The 11,858-nt window shown below is 47.7% G+C and overlaps 1 long non-coding RNA gene across 1 annotated transcript; it reads right to left on the bottom strand.

The window, feature by feature from the left end:
- Window positions 1-6,836: 6,836 nt before the first annotated feature.
- Window positions 6,837-11,442, bottom strand: LOC135327162 (uncharacterized). Its single transcript, XR_010387293.1, has 3 exons — window positions 9,673-11,442; window positions 8,817-9,006; window positions 6,837-7,750 (listed from the first exon to the last, which is right to left on the bottom strand). It is a non-coding gene; the product is annotated as an uncharacterized LOC135327162 (long non-coding RNA).
- Window positions 11,443-11,858: the final 416 nt, after the last annotated feature.

The raw sequence follows: 11,858 nt of genomic DNA, 5'->3' as shown, positions 1-11,858 counted from the left end.
AACTATGTTAGTGTCCAGTTCTGGGCAGCCCCAGACATTCGTCTCATGTCCTTCGCAAATCTTCATGTTGCTTATAGACACCGAGACTTTAAAAATACTACATGTAGACATCTTTTGGATCAGAGTTTTTGGCAACTGATCTTTAGGAGTTTTGATTTCAGGTTTTCTTCCCCCACACCTAAGAAAGAAAGAAAAAGCCAGAAAGAAAAATTGCCAAGCTGCATAACTGCGGTCTTTAACAAAAGCTCCAAATACTGGAATTCAAGATGAAATTATTCAGATTGGCAACATTGGATTAAAAGCACTAAATACATTTTTGGTCTTATTATTCTATTACTCTGTGTGTGACCATACTTGTGATGACAAATCCTGCCACTTTGATAAGGAACCATGCTTTGAAGCCAGGACTTGAATTATTATTTTTTTTAAAGAGAACTCCGCCTTTTTGCTTTGCTTCTTTCCACATTAAAGGAAGTATTCTCAAACCAGGAAAGCTCTGCTCTTCGCTGCATTCTCTTTCAATTCCAGCCCATTTTGGCTCAGTGTCTCTTCATGTAGTGCTAAGTGTCACCCACAATTCAAAGAACAGAAGAAGAGAAATCCATTCAATTAAAAAATAAAATAAAATAAACCCTGCTATGTAGGGTAGATGACAGAGTCAGGGAAAATTCTCATCCTGTGGCTCTTAGGAATTTGTTAACCTTAAGCATTGTTAACGGAAAATTAATTTCCTGTTCTTACACAGATTTCATCTACAGTTTGTTGAGGGTTTTTTTTTCTATTCTTAAAATGTTTCTTCTTTGCTGTGTACACTGTAAAAAATTCCATTATATCCCTCAAGAAAAGTAGTATCTCTATTAAAAGATAAGACATGGTGCACCTTCCCCTCCTCATTGCAGAGGGAAATGTATGGCCCACACTGATTCTGCAAGCACGCTTACAGGCAAGTGTGGGCAGTGCATTATCTGTGCCCAGTTTAACCTGAGCGAGGGATTAGAGCTGTACCAGCGCTGCCCACGCTGTGCGCAGCTGCTGCCTTCCTTGCCTCACTGTTTGGCAGTCTAGGACCACCACTCTTTAACCAAACCAGCCACAGCAGGATTAAAAAAACAAACAAACAAAAAAAAACACTCTTCCAAAATATGCACATCTTCCAGAGCTTCCTAAGAGAGGGATGACACTGCAACATGCAGTTGTCCTTCCTTCTTTCTGGGAAATGATTTACTCACAGGAAAAAAAAAAAAAAGAAAAGAAGTAAAAGTTCCTTTTGCTTGTGTATCCCAGCAACACGTGAAGGCCTTGCATGCTTTTATTGGACTAAGGTAGGGGAAAGGCTTTAAACGAATGGCCCCTTCTCTTCTCCACTGGCTTTCACTCCTCAGGCAGCACGCTGGGAGAAGCCAATTTTGAATGCAACCTCAGGCAACTGGACTTGCCACCACAGTCCTTGTCTCCTAGGGGTGCATGGAGAGGGGCAGATCCAATGGGATATTTTGAGTGGACCTGGAGCCGGGCTTTCACCAGGGCACTTGGGAAGTGCAGGGGTCCCAGCAGGACAGAGCGAGCTCCCTGCAAATTATGACAGCAAAAGTATCTTTTTTTCTGGGACTCTGCTCTCTATCCAGCGTGAGGACTCCCTTGCTGCTCTGAAGCACATCATTTTTGCTAAACCTGATAAAATGTCTTTTCAAGGAATCTGTGTACTTATGGGCACTTTTCCAAAGCTGCCTCCTTTGGCATATAGCAATTTAAAATCAGTGTCAGCCCTAGGTCTGATTCCCTCAGGGTTCTTTGAAAAATCCAGCTTTTATGTTATGCCTCAGACTCGTAGTATTTTAATATAAAAATTAACAAGCTTATTTTGATTGGATTTTCTTTGTTTATCTGACTTAGCTTGTCTCAGAGCACAGTCTTTGCCATATCCCAGAAGAGAGGGCTTTCAGCAAAAACGTAGCAATATAATGTATACACACAACCCCCTTAAGCTGGTCTATCATAAGGTCTAGCTAAAAATCATGAGCATTTAGCAAAGTGTTCATTGTGCTGAATCTGGAGGCCTCAGTACAATTTGGGTTAACAGTTTCAGAAGGAGATATGAAAAGCTCCTGAGTGAACTGACCTAATAGAGAGTAATGATTTCAGTGGGATTTGAGCTAGGGCTGCAATGGGAGTTGGGATAAAAAATGTTTAGGTGAGGTGTGGAGTCACAGTTTCAGTGGGAGTTAGTGTAACCATTGAGAGGCGAGTGGGAAAATGGTTTAGATGAAAGGGGGAGGAAGGCTTTTAGAGCAGGCTGGATACTGGATCTCTAAGGCCTTTCCTGCTGCTTTGCAAATCTCCACCAAAGCGTGTCCAGAGGCGTGATGTAAGATTTCCCCTGACCTGACAGGTCTCCAGGAAACCTGAGGATTGGAGCCACCAGGCGCAGCTCTGCAGCCCCCCGATCCCTGGGCTCTCCCTGCACCTCAGCACTGGTGGGACACGTGCACCTAATGCAAGATTCACACCACTGGGCCAGGAACGGTGGGGAAAAGCAATCTGGTTGTCTTTGCTGAAAAAGGTGCCCATCCAGGTGCAAAGGCAAGAGATGAGTATGGCTAAACCCCAGAAACCGAAGTGGCTACAGCAGCAGAGAAGGGAGCGAGGACAGGCTCAGTGAGGAGCACAAATCGTCTGAAGGATTTCTGGCCGAGTTCGTAATTCAGCCTATGAGAAGTGTATGAATGTACTTCTAGGGAGAATCTGTCCGAAGTGTCACTGCAGGTGATTTTCCTAATTAGGGGAAGTTCATTTAAACATGGAGATGTGCCAGAGCTAATTTCTGCGCCCAGTTACCACTACATCTGCGACATGCTTATCTCTAGATTTGAGCTCTGATACAAACAACACATTTGGCTATAGTGGGCCCACATCTGCCATGTTTGCCAGGCCCAGGGGGACAGGGAGGATGGGGGAAGATGTAAGGAGTAGGGTAATACTGGCCTTGGTTGATCTTTGACTTGGAGAACACAGATACTGATATGGAAACGCCAACCTGTTTCCTCAGAAAAATGAAAATAGAAGGGGGTCTGAGCTATTTTCCCAGTTATTCAGCTACCACTGGATATTTAGAGAGAAATGCAGCTTTGGAAGACCGTGCCAGCAACTTGCTCTGAACGAAGATATGGGTGGACTTGAACTAGTCTCCCATGATTTGGGTGAGGGGGCAAAGTGGGCTGGGGAGGAAGGGAAAGGCAGAGAACCTCACTACCAACAGCTTTTCCCAGGTGAAATGACTGACCTCAGACTGAAGTACTGAATCATTTCAGGATGCCCCAAACTGTTTTGGGCACAGCTCCAAGGATTTTCAGAGATTTTCTCAGAGAAAAATAATGGTTAATATTGAAAGCAAGTAACTCAACTGATAAGCTGATGAAGAAGAAACTTGAATTTCAGATGGTTAAAATGCCTCTGGGAGAAAGCCCAAGATGCACTGCCAGACAGAAACATGCAGAAAAGTACAGAGAAAGCCAGAAACAATTACTGAGACAGGGGATGCAGATAAAGGAATAAGATACTAACAACTTTCAAATGTCACAGGCACAGAGCTCTCCTCATACAGATCAATATGAAAGATACAGAGAAAAAAAAGGAAGGCAGGAAAAACGCCATGTTTCCCAATGAATATTTCCTGAGGCATCAGCTCTTTGGCTCTATTACCTGATACCAGCCCTCTCTGAACTTGCTCTCCTTGCATTCAGTTCCAATTGGTAGCTTGTGACCCAGGCTTCGTTTTCCACTATTTCATGTTGTTTTTATTGCAGTATCATGAGGCGAGAGGATCTCCCTTGTGCTGTGTGTGAGAGGCAGCCCTGTGAGCGTGGGACATGAGGGACCGCAGCAGAAAGGAGGCTAACCGTTTCACAGAAACCGACTGTAATTCGTGTGCGGACAGAAAGCCCGGGAAAGTGCAAGAAGCTGAAACCAGGCTTCCTCCTGCCTGCCCTGTTGCATTTTTACTTCCCCAGCGAGAAAAGCCCTTTCCTTTTTCTCCCCTTTCTCAGCTGAGCATCTCCATCCTCTCTCCCACAGCCTTGTGGGTGGCTCTGCCGTCCGGAGCCCTCTGGCCATGCTCACGTCCCCGGGTGCCACACAGCCGCAGGAGAGGGGCAGCGAGAAACAGGTTTGCGATCACGCATTGCACACCCTGTGTCACAGAGTGGAAAACAGCCAAGATGGACATGTGCACAATGATATCTGAGAGCACCAAGTGTGGCACTGGCATTTTTCAGACACGGGCTGGAGAGCAAAAGGTTTCCTAATAGGAGTCCTCAAATCCGTTAAAGCTTTTAAAAGCTTTTGCACTTTCACTTTGGATTTGAGATATGCATAAGGATACGTACATATATGTATGTGTGGGTGTGCATGTGCCGTAAGGACCTCCTCACGTTGAGACCCGTCAGGATGATGTGCAGGGTAACCACTTCCCCACCTCGCAGCTCGCCCTGCCTCCTGCCACGCCTGCCGGGGCTGCGCCAGGAGCCGGCCCGCAGAGCCCCTCGGAGGCTGCCAGGCCCTCTGGGTCACACCCACAGTTTGGGTCACGGTGCCTTCGCTAGGTTTTGTCGCAGAGACACCGGTGCCTTCTCAGTGCTGGGGGGGAAAACCAGCGGCCACGGGATCACAAGACCGCGTGGGCAAGAGCGCATGGGCGAAGCCACCCGGGGCTCGGGGCTGGGGACGACACAGAGGCGGCTCTGTGCTGCCAGCATCAGGCAGTGGCAGCAGGACAGAGTTGGCAGACACCCAGCAGAGCGGGGATCTGCCACCTCCATCAGCCCTGGGACTCTCCTGTCCTCCTCGCCGCCCCTTTCCCGGATCCCCGACCGCAGGGGACGGAGCAGCGGCTGTTCGTGGCTGCGCAGAGGCAGGCAGGGAGTCCCAGGGCAGAGCCGGCACACAGCGGCGCTCACCAGGAGTTTGACAAGACCGTGGGGAAACACAAACCCGGTAGGCGCCGGGAGCAGCGCTGCAGCCCTGAGCTGCGTTGGCAGCGGGAGAGCGGCCGTCCTGCGCAGCACCTCACTGCCAGGCACCACTCATCCCCCGGCCACAGCCAGGCCGAGGGCAGCCCTCACCGCTTCCCTTCCCGGTGCCAGCCCCCTTGGGCTGCAAGGTCCGATTTTGCCAAGGATTCGGGGAAACCTTCGAGCCAGCCCATGCCTGCCCACGCGGCAGTGCCGAGGCGGCATCCTGCAGGCTGCCGCGCACCCAGGGCCACCCTGGGCAGGGTGCCGGGGTGCCAGGCGGACGTGACTCTACCTGTTTGTAGACTCAAGCGCGCATGTCAGGAGCTGGCTCAGGTATTGCTGAGCAGCGCAATGAGAGGCAGGCTCGGTTAATTTTCGCTGTGGTCTGCAGGGTCATTTCTGCACGCGTCGGCTTTGCAGCTGGGAAGGGCAGAGGTGCGAGGCAGCCCTCTCCCTGCCCGCAGCACCGCGTCCCCTGGCCTGCACCGGCAGGCACCCCCAGCTCCCGCTCGAGCGAAGGCGCGGGCTGGCGCTGAGCTGGTGCCCTCTGCATCATCACACCTGGGCCAGAAAACCAGGGAGCGCTCTTCAATGCGATCTGAGAACAGGTAATACAACACACATCTCAGCTGCGGCCATGGCCAGATCAAGGCAAATTTGCTCATGGGCCGGACCCAGACCAGAACATGTGCTTTGAATACCTCCACTGCAGACGTACCCACCCTGCCTGATGAAAGGATCTGCAGCCAGAAGATAATCTTTTTTTTGTTTTAGAAAAAGTCAGACAAATAAGCACATGGCATATGTAGTACAGTTACACCTCCATTACAAAGCACCTCAGTGCTACAGCCAAAAGCTTGGCCCACAGGGCTAGCTGCTGAGGTGCTCATGCCCTCACTCAAATCCTGGCCTGAGTAGCTTACAGCCTCCATGGAGAGAGAAAATGTTATTTTGTGGTTATTTGCTAGCACTTCAGCAGTGCCTGGGAATCCTACTGCACCATTCATACAGCACCACTACACTTCGAGTCAGTATAAACATAACCCCAGGGATACAGCTGTGCACACAGGAAAGAGCAAGGACTATAGCACAAGGACCTCGTTCTGACTACAACGATAGCCCACTTTTCGGAAAGACTGCGCTGGGCTGAGCTCAGCTGAAGCCATAGCCCTGCAGTGGCTGCGGAAGCTCAGGCTGAGCTGATGCAGAGCACAGGTAATTCAGATGTTTCTCGTCCAGCTTCACCACACTTAGAAACGTCATATTGAGGAGAAACGTTGCCGAAGCACTAGGAGAGCCAGGATGGGGGAGCACACCCAGAACAGCTCTGGTCCATATGGTTTCTGAAACCAACTCCTGCTTTTATCTTTACTAGGGAGATTTTGCTAATTTTATAAACTGTCAAGACTGACGTTTCTCTGACCATTTATCAAAAGCACCGCAGCAAAAATAGTACCATTAAAAATGGATCAAACATGTGACTCGAGACTTGAAGTCATTATGTGGGCTGCCTCTAAAATTCCAGATTTATACTTTAATGTTGTGAGACTGGTTTATAAAGGAGCTCCATTTCAGATTCCTACTGTAATTTCTTCAAGCAGTCAGTGCTGAATGATTACATATACTTCTCTGATGGGCTCTTTGTTTACGCCAGCTCTCACTCATTCCCCAAAATTACTAAATGAGGTTTTCAAAATTCCATCAGTCATGTCCCTAGGAACATAATTCACACTGAAATTCATTATTTTCAGTTTAAGAAAGAGCTGTGACACATGGTAATTAAAGCTGGATTTAAAAAGAACCTTTATTTTCCAAGAAATAATTAATTTATCCAATAATATTTATTAATAATTTTTACCCGTCATAGAGAGAAAATGCCTTTTCTCAGCTGGGCTTGCTGAGGTTCAGGTTTGTGTATATGCCCACTGCTCCCCCCCCCCCCCAGACACAAAATATATGTATATGTATATATAATGTAATATGTAATCATGACTTTCCAAAGACTTTCCATACATACCCAGCAAAAAACAGAGTTTTTATTCCTGAGGATGTGCTTGTAATGAGTATATCTCCTGTCCATGAGTCTGAGTCATGCCTCCAGGCCCCACAGATGGGGGGGAGCAGGCACGAGCCCACCCGCCGGCTCCCCAGGAGAGCAGGTGGGTGCAAACCCCGCTGCGAGAGCCCCTTGCCCCGGCCATGCTCACCTGGCAAGCCCTGCGAGTCCTTCGGTGCTTGCGCTCGGCTAGTCTCACCCGTGCCTGCTTCCGAATTATTAACGCGCCCATGGCCGGGTGCTGCGGCTTTGTCTGAAGCCTTTCTCTTTGATCTCCACTGCCTTTGAAACTCAGCCGTGGTTCGCATGCGAGCCACGCTGCTCTGCTGCTGAAACACCACCCCGTGGGCTGACCTTTCCCTCGCTGAAATCAACGGAGAAGTTCCCGTTCGCTCAGGTCCAAAGGCCAAGACCTTCCAGGCTGTGTCTGAAGTTAAGCTGACGCCTACATTTACTGTGAGGTTCAGCCCAGGGACTGTGCCCGTTTGTCGGAAATGCCGAGCACAAGCAGGGGAAGCCGCACATGCTGGACACCTGGGAAGCTCAGGCCACAGTCTTATGTGTGGTTTCGAGGCCTGTTTTTTTAACGAGTCTGGCCAGCAGCCTCTGTCTCACAAGCTGTGGAGCATCTCCTGAAGTCGTCAGCAGGCGAAAGCATCAGCGCTTCCTCAGCGGCCCACAGCCCCTCATAGGATTAGATACATCTGTTACCACCATCGTTTTATACTCTTCAAGTATCATGAAATAAAGTCCAAGCATCATCACTGCAGATATTTAAGCATATGGCAACATTGACCCTACTGTGCCAATCAGCAGTTCAGCTGTCCAGAATCTTGTCTGGGCAGCAATGTGTCCTACCCGAGGAATATCAAAAAAAGGACATATCAGAGCAATTTTCCCTTCAGTATATATCTGAAACCCCCAACCCGGAGTCATTTAAGGACAATGGGAGGCTGGATTGTGAAGCCAGGCTTTGGCATTCAGCATGAACTGATGGTTGTTCCCTGCCTTAATCCTAAAATCTGCAGTGTGTCAAAGAACAAAACACAGGCACGCAAAAGCGTCAGCTATGACTCTTAACCAATAAAGTGGACTGGCTGACTACCTGTTGATGAGCAATTTAATTCAAGCTCAGTTGTGCACTCTGGAAGTCTGGTGCTCTGGAGGTAATTGCCCGCGCTTCTGCCCTCTCGGAGCGCTCCACCTCTGCAGCACGCGTGCCGCACGTGAGGCCGGCGCTGCCCTCACCAGGGTGCTCCGGTGCCCACAGGCATCGCACTAGGGCATGGAAATCAGTCTGGCCAGCACATCGGGCCAGAGTAATGACAGGCCTGAGGGTTATGCAGAAATGAAGGCGACTCTGGCTGCAAAATCTGAGGGGAAAGCACACTACTCTTCACCTAACACCACAGCACTTGTGAAACATCAATTAATCAGAGGAATCTTAAGAATATTATGAATTCAGAAAAGCTGTTTTTCAGATAGGGGCTAAATTTCAAGCATGATGCATTTGACTTGAGGAGAAGCCAGGAGATGGTCGGCTTCGCCCTGGGTGCAGGCTGCTGGGCTCCAGGCTGGAAGCAATGCCCACTGACAGTAATGCGAGCTGGCTGCACCCTGAAGCTATTGCAATTATATTTACTGCAGACTTTATCTTTCATGTCTGGTTGATACTTAGGCCTAGCTGTGAAATCGTTTCCCATGCTGCTGGGCATATACTCATTCCCTTTGACATTAATGGCAGTACTCACATAAATAAGGACTTGCAAAGGTGAGTAGAGGGTTGCTTTGAATTTTGTCCAGCAGCCCCATGTGAGAAGGAGCAGTTTCTCCCAGAAACGCTGGGCAACATGGCAAAGGACCTCCTCTTCTCAGGTGTTCCACTCTCAGCTGGGACTCACATTTCCACAGGAGCCAGGCACCCGCCATAAGATCAGGGCCCTGTTTTGGGAAGACACCATGCAAACAAAGAGAAAGATAATTCTGGCTCTGAAAAGAAGCTCCATTTCTTTAAACACTTTTCAATGGTCTTTGGTAAAATGTTTTAACAGTTATTTCCTTGCTGTGTAATTATTTGCTCCCTGATCTTGTTCTTTCAAAGCAAAAGAAACAGGCATATTATAAACTTAACTGCAGTGAGAATAATGCTAGCATAATTGTTTAAAAAACAGCAGCAGTTAGGCATATACCACGAGCCAAACGGTTGGTATTATTAATGGTGAATAAGACCTGATATTGTTTTTCTCCAGGACCTACAGAAAGAATCAAATTTATGTAGCATAAGGTCATATCACAGTGTGCTATAATGTGCAATTAGTATTTGTCAGGAAAGCATCTGGCAGAGTTTTGTGGACACAAATAGGATTGATTGATTAGAACAAAATTAGAACAACTTCCTTTTTTACAAGATCACACAGTTTGAGGGTGGAGAGATGGTGTATAACAAAACCAGGGGTCTGCTCTCACTCCCACTTTGTGTCACCAGAAGCAGTGTCAGGTCGTAGCAGAGCAAAAGTCTTCTACAACTTCTGTCCATGTCCCATTCTGAAGTACGTTTGTCCATTGAGAGTTACCCTTGGTTGCAAGCACACACATACGGCTACTTACAGCATCGGTATCTGAAACCACCACTTGAGAGCCAAGAGTTTCCAGCCCAGCTTCTCAGAAAAGCAGCTTTAACTCTGCATTTTTCCTTGTTTAATATAAAAAAAAAGGGGGGGGGGAGAAGGCTAAGTCAGATTTATGTGTCATAGATTTCTATGGCAACTGCAAGCAGTTCAATAATGACATTGGTAAATGAACATCCACAAGCCCTCTTATCAGCACCGGCGTCCAGCCAGCAGCCTGCAAGCAGTGCTAGTGCTGCTGGGCAGCTAAAAATCTCTCCAGCCATTGCGAGAGTGCGGCGCAGGAACTGGAGGGCCAGCACAGAAACCCCCCAGGGCATTTCGATACTTCACCAAAGGGCAGTCAGGCATGAGTCACGATGCACAGCACATAGCACATGACAGCAGCATAGTCATATCCCCAGTTAGGTGAACGAGCACACGTTGTCAGAAGGCATTCAAGTGATTAACGACTACCACTGAGGAGCATGCACCAGCTTTGGGATGATGCAAGGAGCCCAGCAAGGAAAGTATGATGATAGTAGGAGATGCAGGCTTTGCAGTGCTAATGCTTTCACGCAAGCCCTCTGAAAGCGGTTATCAAAATGTACCTAATTTTTGCAGCCTCTCTCAGTTTTCTTCCAAGCTGTAATGGGAGCGGGTGACACGCTGGAGATCACCCATCAGCAAGGAGTTCGAGTGTCTGCAAAAATGGAGGTTGCCCCGTCTTCTGCAGGTGTCTTGTCCTCTACATGGAAGGACGGGCAGAGAAGGCACAGGGGCTCTACCACTGCAGAGGACTGCGCCTGCAGTGCTCCTGGCAATGCAGCAGCCTGCACTCTGGGGCAAAAGCGTATGGGTCAAACACTGCCCATCCCAATGGCTGGGCTAGATTTCTGCTTATAACTCAGGAGATCCTTGACTTGAATGGGAACTAAAGACATGCAGTACCTCCAATCAATATTTGTCCATGCCTTTCACTGAGGCTGAGCACCTCTAACAGGTTGGGATCCCTTTCCTTCTTTCTCATTTCTCAAGACATCCTCTTAGTTTTATTCTCAGCAAATACAGAATTGAGGTTGCCTGAAAAGTCAAATATTCAAGCAATTCTATCAGTGATGGAATTTTCCCTTCAAACACCGTGACTAACGCATTATTGCTTCTTCAGAGCTTCATTAAAGGGGGTGAGGGCCAGCCACACGGGGCTGGGTACGCACATGGGTACACTCTTGCCATGTAAGCAGGAGTGTACCCATCATGTCGAGGGAAAAGACCATTTCCCTCTACTCAGTACTCATGAGGCTGCATCTGAAGCACTGTGTCCAGCCTTGGGCTCCCCAGTGCAAGAGACACATCCACACATGGGAAAAGTCCAGTGGATAGCTATTAAAATGGTGAGGAGGCTGAAGCACGTGGTCCTCACAGAAAGTCTGAGGAGCTGAGAAGAGCAGTCTATTGGAGGGTGACCTAATGCAGCCTTACATTACCTAAAGGGGATTACAAAGAAGACAGAGCCAGGCTCTTCCCAGAGATGCACAGTGAAATAACAAGAGCAACTGTCAGAATTTGAAATAAGGAAAATTCTGGTTAGATAAAAGGAAAATATTTCACCATGAGGGTGGTCTAACACTGCCACAGGTTGCCCAGAGAGGAGGTGGGATCTCCATCCTTGGAGACACTCAAAACTCAATGCTTGAGCTTTCGGTTCCTTCCAACTGAAATTATTCTGTGATTCTACAATTGTATTATTCACATAAAAATTATTAGAAATGTAAAAAGAATAGTAAATACGTTGTTTCTGTTATAATTCTGAGGGCAACAAAAATAAAGCGGCAGCCTTGAGTACAGTTCTGAAATGATTCACAGTCTGATGAGTCTGCTGGTAGTTTTGCCTGAGAATAACATAAACTGCAAAATATAGCTAACCATTGTTTATTTTAAACCTAACACAAGATTTTTTCCCTTTTTTTTTTTTTTTCCTTTTTCAAGTTCACCATCTTGATCTTGGGTATTCTCAAGAAATGTAGACCTATCATTGCAAACATACAAACAGAGGTCCAGGCACCCACAATTCTCAAAATTCTTTTCCCATTCTTTAGCAAACCAAGCCAAGGGCACTACCCCCTACAGAGAAGATATTTGTCTCCTGTTTCTTTTTGCAATCCTCTGACACTGCTGTGTGCCTGA

The sequence above is a fragment of the Dromaius novaehollandiae genome, chromosome 1, assembly GCF_036370855.1.
Source record: "Dromaius novaehollandiae isolate bDroNov1 chromosome 1, bDroNov1.hap1, whole genome shotgun sequence".
In the NCBI taxonomy this organism is placed as follows: domain Eukaryota; kingdom Metazoa; phylum Chordata; class Aves; order Casuariiformes; family Dromaiidae; genus Dromaius; species Dromaius novaehollandiae.
The sequence above is the reverse complement of the archived record's forward strand: the minus strand, read 5'-3'. Positions and strand labels throughout refer to the sequence as shown.